At 43.9% G+C, this 12,224-nt stretch overlaps 1 non-coding gene across 1 annotated transcript; it reads left to right on the forward strand.

Annotated features, from left to right (window-relative positions):
* Positions 1-4,094: 4,094 nt before the first annotated feature.
* TRNAV-CAC (transfer RNA valine (anticodon CAC)) lies at positions 4,095-4,167 on the forward strand. The gene has a single exon. It is a non-coding gene; the product is annotated as a tRNA-Val (tRNA).
* The last annotated feature ends 8,057 nt before the right edge of the window (positions 4,168-12,224 follow it).

Raw genomic sequence — 12,224 nt, forward strand, 5'->3', positions numbered from 1 at the left:
GCATCACCCTGCACTGGGCACATAAGTGCTCCATAAATATTAGTTGTGTGAGTGGTTAAATGAAAAAACAAATGTCACAGATTGAGTATGTAAATACAGTGGCATTGCTATAGTCTGAATGTTTATGTCCCCACCCAAAATTCATATGTTGAAATCTCAACCCCCAAAGATGATGGTATTAGGAGGTGGGGACTTGGGAAGTGCTTTGATCATGGAGGTGGTGCCCTCATGAATGGGATGAGTGCCTTATAAAAGAGGCTCCAGAGAGATCCCTAGTCCCTTCCACCAGGTGAGGATGCAGCGAGAAGGCACTGGCTGTGAGCCATGAAGAGCGCCTTCACCAGAATTCGACCATGCTGGCACCTTGATCTTGGACTTCCCATCTTCTAGAACTGTGAGCAATAAATTTTTCCTGTTTCTAAGCCCCCCACCCTCTGGCATTTTGTCACAGCAGCCTCAGTGGACTAAGACAAGCAGCAAGGAAAGTTTCACATGAAGACAGTAGATTGGATACATGTATCTAACTTCACTCCCTCTTCAAACCTTAATAAAACAACAGTAGGAGATTTTTAAAACACGTCAACCACAAAGATGGTTGTTTACAAGTTCCCCAGTCTGTGGTATTACGTTACAGCAGCCCCAGCGGACTAAGACAGGAGGTTAGTGTCGCTGCTGAGAATCGCACCGCGGCTCTGATTTCCATTTCTTTGTATGTAACCAATTTTTTCTCTATAGAAGCTAGTGAGTTTGAACATTACTTCATATGCTTATTGGTCACCTATTCTCTTCCAAAAAATACTTATTTTTCTTGAGTTGTCTTTGTCTTACAGATTTGTGGGAGCACTTTTGATAGTATGTTGTGAATCTTTTCACCTGAGTCAGTCCTCTGCCTTTTGCCTTAAAGGGCATTGGATACTTTCACTTCTTCTTCTCTTGTCACCCCCAGCTGCACAAAATCGAGTTAATCATCTCCCTCACTTTATTGCACACTATAGTCACCGATCCGGTAAGATTCCTCTTCTATTATACTTTTTTCATTTTTTCTCTTCATTTCTCATCCACACACAACCATTCCATTCCCTCAAAATGCACCAGTGTGGTGTATTTATTATGTCTATTTAAATACATTTGAATTCTGGAAATATATATAGTATTACTGTTTGTGTATGTGAGAGCATGCGTTTATTTTACAAAATGCAATATTATGTATTTACAAAAATGGGTTTGTGCTATAAATTTTGTGCTGTTTCTTACTCCTTTTTCACTGTTTTTTTGTGAATACAGTATATTTTGTATTCTATCCATGTTGCATAAGTAAACCAAGCATAAGTACATCTAGGCATTAGTGATGGACATCTGGATTGCCTTCAGTTCTCACTGTCACTCACAGTCCTGTCATGAACATCCTGATACATGTCTCTTTATCGACCTAGACCTCAGCGCTCTGTGGTCTGTAGCTAGAAGGATTGCTGAGTCATAGGGTGACTTCCAGGATGCTTTCCAATATGCTGTACCTGTTTGAACTCTACCAGCAGGACATGAGTATTCTCATTTCTCTGTATTTTACCCAAGACTTATTAACTAACTTCCTAATGTTTCCCAAAGATGTAAAGTGGTATCTCACTTTACAAATGTTCACTCACAAATGTTTTATTTGCATTTCTCTGATTACTAATAAGGTTCACCATCTCTGCATATTTTTAGCCACCTAGCTTTCCCTTTCTGTGAATTGACTAATCACATTCTTTGCTCATTTTTTCTATTGGGTTTCCTGTTGGCTTTTTGTTATTAGTGTTTCTAGTTTCAGAAGCTCTTCACATGTCAGTTATATTTCAGTAAAAAGAAAAAGAAGTTTCTTCTACATTCTAGAATCTAGATATTAATCCCTTGATCATTTTAGATGTTGTATTTAGATGTTGTATGTTACTGTTAACTTTGTTCCATCTTAAGCAAGTCAAATTTTCTTAGCAAATCTTTACACATTTTAAAACATCTTTAATACTTCCCTCTTAGGGGCCAGCCCCATGGTGGGGTGGTTAAGTTCCAGCACTCTGCTGCCGCAGCCCAGGGTTTCACCAGTTCGGATCCTGGGCGTGGACATGGTACCGCTCCTCAGGCCACGTTGAGGCGGCATCCCCCATGCCACAACTGGAAGGACCTGCAACTAAGATATACAACTATGTACTGGGGGGATTTGGGGGAGATAAAGCAGAAAAAAAAAAAAGATTGGCAACAGTTGGTAGCTCAGATACCAATCTTTAAAAAAAAAAAAATCTTCCCTCTTAGCAGTATTATAAAAACAAATTGAATGCGCGAGAGTGTGAAAGCACTAAAAAGAAAATCTCAGTTCTTCTGTGTAGGGAAAACCCCAGTTCTTCCCCACTGTGTGCTTCCTTCCCCGTGAGTCTCCTTCACTTCTCACACAGCACTTCTGGTCACCAAATGTGTCTTAAAGACTGATCAAAGGGCCGGGGCCAGGTGATAGAGTGGAATGATTATTAACAGCTGCTGGGGTTTTAGTAATGTGCCAGTATCTTTTGACTTGTTTGTCATTTTGCTGTAAGGAGTCCATGACCAGAGACCAGGGAGAGGGCTGTGAGAGATAGAAAATATAAAATGTATATATTGGTCTCTACCTGCACCCTCCACCTCCACCCCAGTTCCTGGCACAGAGCTCCTGAAACCCTTGTAATTTCCTAAGTGATAAGAACCCTAGAAGCATCTCTTGTTCTAATACTCGTCTTTGACCCTGTCCCTGACACAGGCTCCTAAAATCCTTGTAAATTCCTAAGTGTTAAGAGCACCAGGAGCGTCTTTTTTTCTATTGAGGTAACTCTGGATGGGGTCCTGGCTGGCTCCTGGATGGGGCTGGTCACCAGAAAGACTAAGCTAAGATTAGAAGCTTGAAATGTTCGGCCCTACTCCCTCATCCTCCAGAGAGGGGAGAGGGGCTGGAAATGGACTTAATGATCAATCAAGCCTACACGATGAAGCCTCCATAGAAGCCCAAAAGTATGAGGTTCAGAGAGCTTCCAGGTTGGAGACAATATCCACGCTGGGAGAGTGACACACCCCAACTCCACAAGGACAGAAGCTTCTGTGCTTGAGACCCTCCCAGACCTTAATCTGTGTACGTCTTCATCTGACTGTTCAACTGTATCCTTTATATCATATCCTTTAAGAAACTAATAAACGTCAGTGTTTCCCTGAGTTCTGTGAGCTGCTCTAGCAACTTAAGGGAACCTGAGAAGAGGATGGTTGGTCCCCTCAATCTGTAGCCCTGGTGGGTCAGAAAGGGGGGTGTGGGGCATGTGGCACCAGACGGGACAGGACGTGACACAGACGGGAGGGCAGTCTTGTAGGACTGAGCCCTTAACCTGTGGGATCTGACGCTGTCTCTGAGTACATAGTGTCAGAATTGAGTTAAATTGTAGGACACCCGCCTGGTGTCACAGACAGAGAATTGCTTGGCGTGGGGAAAATCCTCCACACATTTGGTGACCAGAAGTGAAGTGTTTGTGTGTGACTAATAAAGCAGACTCACAGGAAAGAAAGACACAGGAAGGGAAAAAGTGAGTTTTTCCTTTTACAAGTGCCTTCTAAATCAAGTGCTGGGCAAACGGAAGGTGTATTTTTATTGTTTCAAATATGAGCCGGTTTCCTTTATCTTGACCAAGTCGGTCACCGAGGTCTGTTCCTACCTGTAGTTACTGCACCATTTTTCTCCAGTCCCAGGACAGGGGGCGCGCGCTAACTGCCAGCGGCTGGCCTGACCCCAGCCAGGCGTTCCTGCGGGCCCTGGAAGATGGGGAAAACTGCACGCCGAGCGTTGCGGAAGCCTGGAGCGCTGGCCCTCAGACTCGGGCTTTCAATAGCAACGACACTGCCTGGAGCCCCGCTAGTGCCAGGAGTTTCCTGAGCAGGCACCACTGAGATCGCCGCGTGCTGATGGCCGAGGTGCCGGGCGAGCAGCCCGGGCCCTGAGGGCTACCTCCAGGCGCGAGGGTGAGGCGGTGCTGCGGCTGGCCTCCCGAGTCCTCTTCCGGGAGCTGCTATGCTTCAAGACCGACTTTCAAGGACCTGTCCACCAGCTGGTTTCCGTAGTGTAGTGGTTATCACGTTCGCCTCACACGCGAAAGGTCCCCGGTTCGAAACCGGGCGGAAACATCGTGCTTCGGCGTTACACTTTTCTTCCCTCACCCCCAGGTTTCTTCGAATCCTATAGAAGTTGGGAAGGGGATAGACATGTTATCTTAATTGTGGTAGAGTTGAATTATGATTTTCATCGGTCCTTGGTGCTTTCCCCTTCGTGGGCCCCTCCTTCATAAAATATATTTTCTGGATATTAAAAATCTTTAAAAATATATTAATACGAAAATACAGCTGCATTGGTATAAAGATAAGTGTATTAATATCATATAAAAATTTTTCTTTGATATAAAAGTTTATTACCTTTGAATTTAAAACAATTTTTTAAGAATTAAAGCATTTTGAATTTAAAATAAAACATTTTTGTGGGTATATGCCTACTGTGCCTAATGGGTAAATTGGCTCTAAATTGTGAGGATGATTTCTCAGGTCTATACATGCGTCAAAACTTAACAACTTGTACATTTTAAATATGTCCAATTTATTGTATGTCAATTATTCCTTAATGTAGCTGTTAAAAATTGTTTTTAGTATCCCTCAGGAAAAAATAAACAAATATTTGAAGCCTGTTCTGGATACTCATATAAATACATATTTTTAAGTTTCTAATGAAAAAGTTTGTATGAAACAAAATACATTTCACAACACTAACTAATTTTTGGGTTGACCTTAGGCACAGTGCTAATCTCAATTCATCGCCTTCTATCCACATGGATGGGTACAAGGATCGTCCCTTGCTTTATTTATTTTTGTCTTAATTATTTTTTATGCCTGTTCCCTACTTCCACCCCCTCTCTAATGTGTTTGATATATATATCTTGAATTTGTATCTATCCTTGTAAAATGGGTAGTTGTTTCTTGATTTTGCTCGTAATTTTTTCACTCAGCACTGTGACTTTATGGTCCACTCAAGTTGCTGTGTGCACATTTAGTCATTTGTTTCTAACTGCTGTAAATAATCTCACTTTAGGCACCCGGCCATTTTACTTTTCTTTCCCCCATAAGGAATATCAGATTGTCACCTCCCTGCTGTGACAAACAATGACATCATACATTCTTTACTAAACAAATGTTTATAGAGCACCTACTATGTGCCAGGTATGGTTCTAACCTCTGGGGATTCAGTACAGTAGACCCCGTTACCCTTGAGGGATACATTTCAAAACCCCCAGTGGATGCTTGGAACGTCAGATGGTACCGAACCCTATATATACTATGTTTTTCCTATACATACATACCCATGATAAAGTTTAATTTATAAATTAGGCACAGTAAGAGATTAACAACAACAACTTCTCTTTGGCATATCCAAATTGCCAGCATCACTACTCTCGCGATTTGGAGCCATTATTAAGTAAAATAAAGGTTATTTGAACACAAGCACTGAGATACACAACTGTCAATCTGATAACCGAGACAGCTATTAAGTGACTCGCAGGCAGGTGACGTATACAGTGTGGATGCTCCAGACAAAGGGATAATTTACCTCCCAGGCGAGATGGAGTGAGATTTCATCACACTCTTCAAAACAGCAAAATTTTAAACTTATGAATTGTTTATTTCTGGAATTTTCCATTTAATATTTTCAGACTTCAGTTGACTGGAGGTAACTGAAAGCACAGAAAGAGAACATGGATAAGGGGGGACTACTGTAATGACAAAAAGATGAAAACAAATCCCTGCCTGCATGGACTTTACATTCTAGTGGGTGAGGCAGACAATAGCAAGATAAAATATATAGCATGTTCGATGATGATAAGTACTAAGGAGAAATAAAGAGGGCAGTGGGATATGAAATGTCTGGGGGATCGAGGTACAATTTTAGGTAGTGCGGCCAAGGAGGGGCCCCAGAGAAAGTGACTTTTGAGTGAAAATTTGCAAGAAGTGAGGAAACTAGCCATGAAGATATCTGGGGGACAAGCTTCCAGACTGAGGGGCAGCAAGTGCAAAGGTCCTATGGCAGGAGCTAGGTATTGTATCCAGAAATAGCAAAAAGACAGTGTAGTTGGATCAGCGTGAGCTAGAGGGAGGTAGAGTGCCTTGTAGGATGCAGTAAGGAATTTGGCTTTCACTCTGCATGAGATGGGAACCTGGTAAATGCATTTCCCTGCAACGCAGAACACGCAGAACACGGCAGAGGAGAGCAGAGAATGGATCTGAGAAGAAATGCAAATAATCAGTCCAACATGTGGTTTCACTGGGGCTTGTTGATGGCATGGGAGAGAGAAACTACAGCCAAATAGCAGCAGGAAAGGAGTAACTACAGCTCCCTTGGGGTCCTGCTTTCTTCTCTATTCTGAGCCTAACGTGGTTGATTAGTCTCCCTCATCCTTGTCCCAGACCAACTACTCTAGCCCTCCTAGGTTACCGCTCTACTAGCTCCTTTCTGAGCAGATGCCAGTAACCTGGGGTAGCTGGGGAGGAAGAGGATGGGCAAATTCCTCAGAGCTGTGTGGACCTTCAAAGGAGACCATCCCTGTTGGTCAGACTATTTCAGGACTATACGCAGAGTACAAAGAAATAGTAGGGTGATAGGCCTGCACCACCCAGACTGGCCAGGGTCTTCCAAAGTCTGATCCTTGGTGGGACGCAAAAAGGAAATCCAGGGGCAGGGAGACAGGCCTTGTTTATGCAAGCAAACAGGACCAAGGCTTCCCATGGAGGTTATAAGGTAAATTTCAGTAAGCGCTGGCCCTGAGCTTAGTCAGCATTTCCCTAAGGGCATAGGTGGTCTTCTCAACCCTGCTCCCTTCTCTGCTGTCAGGCAGAGCCCAGGCTGCTGTCACTCCGGGTCCTAGGACAGTATGATAAGCCTTCTGATGAATTTGAGGTTAGAATCAGTGAGGCTTGCCTAAGAAATAAGAAAACAGCTGGGTCACATGCACTTTGGGTCTGAAAGGAGTGGTCTGCACAACTGCTTCCTATTTGGGGAGGCTCTGGGATCTCCCACTGATACAAAACAGCCTTGGCTTTCAAAGAGGGTGCTGCGCAGGCCAGTCATCGTTCTCAGGCTTAGGGACTTCAGGCAAGAGCTATACACACCGCTGGGGAAATGGGCCCCATCTGGCTGAGTCAGGAGTCTCAGGCATCACCGTCCTGCGGAACTTCAGTAAGAATACTGGGCAAACGTTTCCCTTTGTTTAGAAACAGCCAATGCACGCCAAGAGCCAGAAATGCACTTATAATTCCCACAGTTGGGCTCTCTGCCTTTATTGGCAAAAAGCTGGAAATACTTTAAAGCCCACCATAGAACACAGTTTTTAATCACTCTTCATCTTGCATACCGTCTCACTTTTGCACTTGTTCAGAGTCTCCAAGACACACTATTTGAAAAAGACTCTGGTGCTGATCAGTGTGTATATGTGGCATTTGGGTAAGGAAAATGGAGGAACTATCTTTAAGCACTTATAAATATATACTTGTATAGATTACCTATGAAGGGCACACAAGAAACTGGTAACCATGGTTGCTTCTGGGAAAGAGAATGGGGAACTGAGGGTAGGGCTGGAAAGGAGACGTCCTTGCATATACTTTCTTAATGTCTGAATTTATTTTTATTACGTTCATATATTAGCTAGCCAAAAAATGTCAACTGTTTTTAAAATGAAGAAACAAAACCAAACCAAAAAACCATTAAGACTAAACAGAAACGGGAAGTGTGTGTGACCTAAGTGAGACTGTCAGTGCAACACAAACCTCAAGCATGAGAAAAAGACATGCGGTCTCGTGGGAAAGGAGCAGTCCAGTTAGGTAAAGACGAGATTATGAGTAAATTTTCATTACAGAGACAAAATATGGACACGTTAATGCGCATTTTCCCAAAATTAATTCGTCACATGGTGATTTCGCCTTCCTCCTCGCGAGGGCGTCCAGGCTTCCCCCATCCCTCTCCCCTTCTCCCGGGCTCCGGGCTCCAAGAGCAGAGAGCCGGGCCGCGGACGTCCCCACCCCCACCGCCGCCCCAGACCGCGCCCTCGTGCGCCCGCTCGCAGCGGTCTGGAGCCTTCCTGTAAGTCAGGCCTGAGTCAGGACCGGAAGGGTGACCTCGGTTCCCGACAGTGTGGGCAGGATGACACCGTAACAGCCACTCGCCGGTGGGAGGGAAGAGGAGCAGAGCGCGGGGTGGCGCGTGGGGTGGGGAGAAGGGCAGCCTCCCGTAGGCGTCCCCGGCTCGGACCCAGGAGCTGGAAAAGACCAGGCCTTGTCCTTGTCCTCCAGGCGGGGGGGAGGGCCCATAGACCTCAACACCTCGTCCTCGTGTGTGGGCCTGTCCCACCAGCTCCCCTTCACTCCGGCTCCCCCGGCTCCACCCTAATCCTTTTCTTATTCCAATTATAGATGTGCTATTTAAAAGGGTTCTGTGGACGGATCAACCTGGAAAATTCAGCAGTTTTCTGGTCAGATAGCTTTGAGAATCTTTAATTTGCTAATATATGCTTCATAATCTAATGACTGACATTTGTTTTACGCTTACTTTGTGTCAGACTAATTTCCGTCATTTAATCATTTTAACAATCTTAGGAGATAGTCGTCATCAAAATGTTACAGATGAAGAAATAAAGTTGTAAACAGACATGCCCGAGGTCCCATCCTAGTGATGGGGCTGGGTCCAAACCCAGGTCATTTCCACGGATTGTCCACAAATCCCTTTTTACATTGGAGCATCGCTGGACACTAGTCCCATAGAGAAGGCACTTTGTCTTGGAGTCCCAGAAGGGGGCAGCTGCTGTGGCCTCCCCGTGAGGTCTCTCTGCTTCCTCACATTGGGGTGGCTGGATTCCAAGAGAAAGCATGTAAAGAGAACCATGCAACTGAGTAGATCATGTGCCCAAGGAGCCAGCCAGGTGACTCCCAGTGAGTCAAGTGTGCAAGCTGCACTGGTTGTGCCCAGTGGCAGTGGCGGTTCAGGACACCAATGCTGCAGAACTGTCAGGAATAACTTAAAATCCAAGTCTAACTCTCCAGCCTTCCCAGAAACTGTATGAATTACTTTAATAAGTTACTTTTCTGCTGAATTAGCCAGAGTTGGTTTGTGTTTCTTTCAACTAAGGACTCTGATGCCTCCGTGGTATATGCAAAGAAAAGGCAAGTTGCAGGGTAATGTGTATAGTACAAGAAGAGAAAACAATCTGGAAGAATATATAAGAAGAGCTTAAGATTACTTAGTACCACCATAAAAAAAAGACAAAATCGTGCCATTTGAGACAACATGGGTGGACCCCGAGGGTATTATGCTAAGAGAAATAAAGTCAGACCGAGAAAGACAATTACTATACGACTTCACTCATATGTGGAAGATAAATAAACAAGCACATAGAGATGGAGAACAGATTGGTGGTTACCAGAGGGAAAGGGGGGTGCGGGAGGGCAAAAGGGGCGCATGTGTATGGTGACAGATGGATGGCAACTAGACTGTTGGTGGTGGACACGATGCAGTCTATATAGAAGTTGAAATATAATGAAATATAATAACGTAAACCTGAAGTTTCTATAATGTTATAAGCCAAGGAAAAAGATTATGTAGTGCCAGAAACAGTTCTGGACATAATTTCCCCCACACTTCTACAATAATGTAATTTTTAGTTAGACACATAGCCTCTCAGAATAAAAATTATATTTCCTACCTGCTGTATTTGCAGGTAGGTATGGCCGTGTGACTAAATTCAGGCCAGTGAGATGTAAGGGGAAATATCTTTGTATGACGGCTTCAAGGATCGTTCCTTAAAAGACAGCCACTGCGTGCTCTTTGAAACTACTGCCACCTTGGATGGTGAGGATCAGGGTCCCACTCTCCAGATGGAGGAAGAGTGAGCGGGAAGGAGCCTAGACCCTGAGGCCTTCACCCAGCAGAACTGTCCTGACAACCCTGGACGGCATACCTCCAGACTTTTACATGGGAGCAAAATAAACGTCTATATATTTTATTTTATTTTATTTTTGAGGAAGATTGGCCCTGAGCTAACATCTGTGCCCATCTTCCTCTGTTTTATATCTGGGACACCTCCACAGCATAGCTTGATGAGTGGTGCCTAGATCCACACCCAGGATCCAAACCGGCAAACCCTGGGCTGCCGAAGTGGGGTGCGCGAACTTAACCGCTTTTTTAAGTGTACAGTTCAGTGGTATCAAGTACATTCATATTGTTGGGCAACCATTGCCATTATCCATTTCCAAAGTTCTTCTCATCTTGCAAAACTGAAACTCTGTACCTATTAAACAATAACTCTCCATTCGCCCTCCTCCCGGTAGAATGGCAGCCACTATTCCCCTTTCTGCCTCTATGACTTTGGCTGCTCTAAGTACCTCAGATAAATGGAATCCTTCAGTATTTTCTTTCTGTGTTTGGCTTACTTCACTTAGCATAATGTCCTCAAGATTGATCCATGTTGTAGTATATGTCAGAATTTCCTGTCTTTTTAAGACTGAATAATTCCATTGTATAAGGCTCATATTACTTTTTGTTATATTAAAAATATGGTCTTAAAAAAAAGAATTATGGTCTTGAAAAAAAAGAATTGTGGTCTGGGAGCTGGCCTTTATCAACACGTTTGGGGAAAAAGATATTCTTTCTTCCTTACATATCTTCTTTGTTAACAGACTCCTAGAGAAATATGCTACATTTTACATCCATTTACATTTTACGAAGGGTCACCACACCTAGTTACCCCAATTTTTTCCCTTCAGAATTGCAATGTGCATGGGAGGACATAGGCACATTTTAAAGAGAGGAAGTAAGGCAGGACAAAGAAAGGTGTGGAACTTGGCAGAAATAATTATTCAAATGAGTAATTTCCTGGACAGCAATCTCAAGCTAGATATGTAAAAAAGCAGGACTACCGAGCTAATTAAGGGATTAGATTTTATAGGACTAGAAAATGAACTTAGGAAACTAGACTGTTTTTAGGGTTCATTTCTTTTTGTATTCTTATTGAAAACTGTAAAGGAGATTGGAAATACATGTTGAAGTGGCAGTGATGCAGGCTTGGTGAGTCGAGGAGTCAAAAGAAAGATTTCTTGGACTCTCAAGGTCTGGCAGTAGTGCTCTGTTATTCAGAGAATAGCATGGAGTAGCATGGGGACAGGACTCATGGGCAGTAAGAGCTGCAGGCATGGGGACAGGACCCATGGGCAGTGAAGGGCTGCAGGCATGGGGACAGGACCCATGGGCAGTGAAGGGCTGCAATGCGTTGAGGGTTATAGCTAAATTTATAAGGCATAGGTATGTGAGTTATTTCTTTACAAGACAAAGGAAAGATCATGAAAAAATTATTAAAATGGTAGCAGTGTAGGTGGGGTCTGGTTACTGGGTGATCTTGTAACTTTAGATAAGAAATCAGATCGGATTAAGTCAGGACATCCTGTGCTTCCTGGAAGGTGATACAGATCAGTATGTACGGCAGGACGCCTTGGACTTCTCTCCCTGGGGCAGGGGCAGCCTTGATCTTCATCAGCAGCACTCAAACGTTCTCTACAGAGCATAAGACCATAGTGTGATAGATGGGGAAGAATGGCATATCATTGTTACCACACAAAATGGGGGTTCACTTGCCTGATGACCATAAAGAGCTGATTAATTATGGCATCAGTCTTTGAGAAAAGAGATCAGCTTTATTCTGCAGGATGGATCTGCAGGGAGAACAGGGCGGGTGTGCCCTCAGATCTGTCTCCCCAGTTCAGGATTTGGGGCAAGGCTTAAGAGGTTAGGGAGAACAGGCTGGCATGCAGAAATGCTAGTGGGACAGGTTCTGACTGGAGGGCTTCAAACGTTTGTGGTAAGGTTTCAAACATTTAAGACAGGGTTCTAAACATTTAGGATGGAGTTCTAAACATTTTTGATGAGGTGGGGAAGGAATTGTAACACCAGATCTTCCTGCCTGAGGGACCCCTCACTTCTGGTAAGAGTCCAACTTTCAAGTTCCAGTCACGTCCTTGGGTTCTGTGCGGAGGAGGATCTTTGGTTCCCCGGTCATTTCAGGTCAAGATTTCTTCTTTTGCACATGCTCTGGCTAAGTGACTTTGCAGATTTTCTGAAAGACAATTCTTCATCACTCTGTTGATAAGAGATGGGGTTAGTT

This window comes from Equus quagga, chromosome 13 (genome assembly GCF_021613505.1).
Source record: "Equus quagga isolate Etosha38 chromosome 13, UCLA_HA_Equagga_1.0, whole genome shotgun sequence".
Lineage (NCBI taxonomy): Eukaryota > Metazoa > Chordata > Mammalia > Perissodactyla > Equidae > Equus > Equus quagga.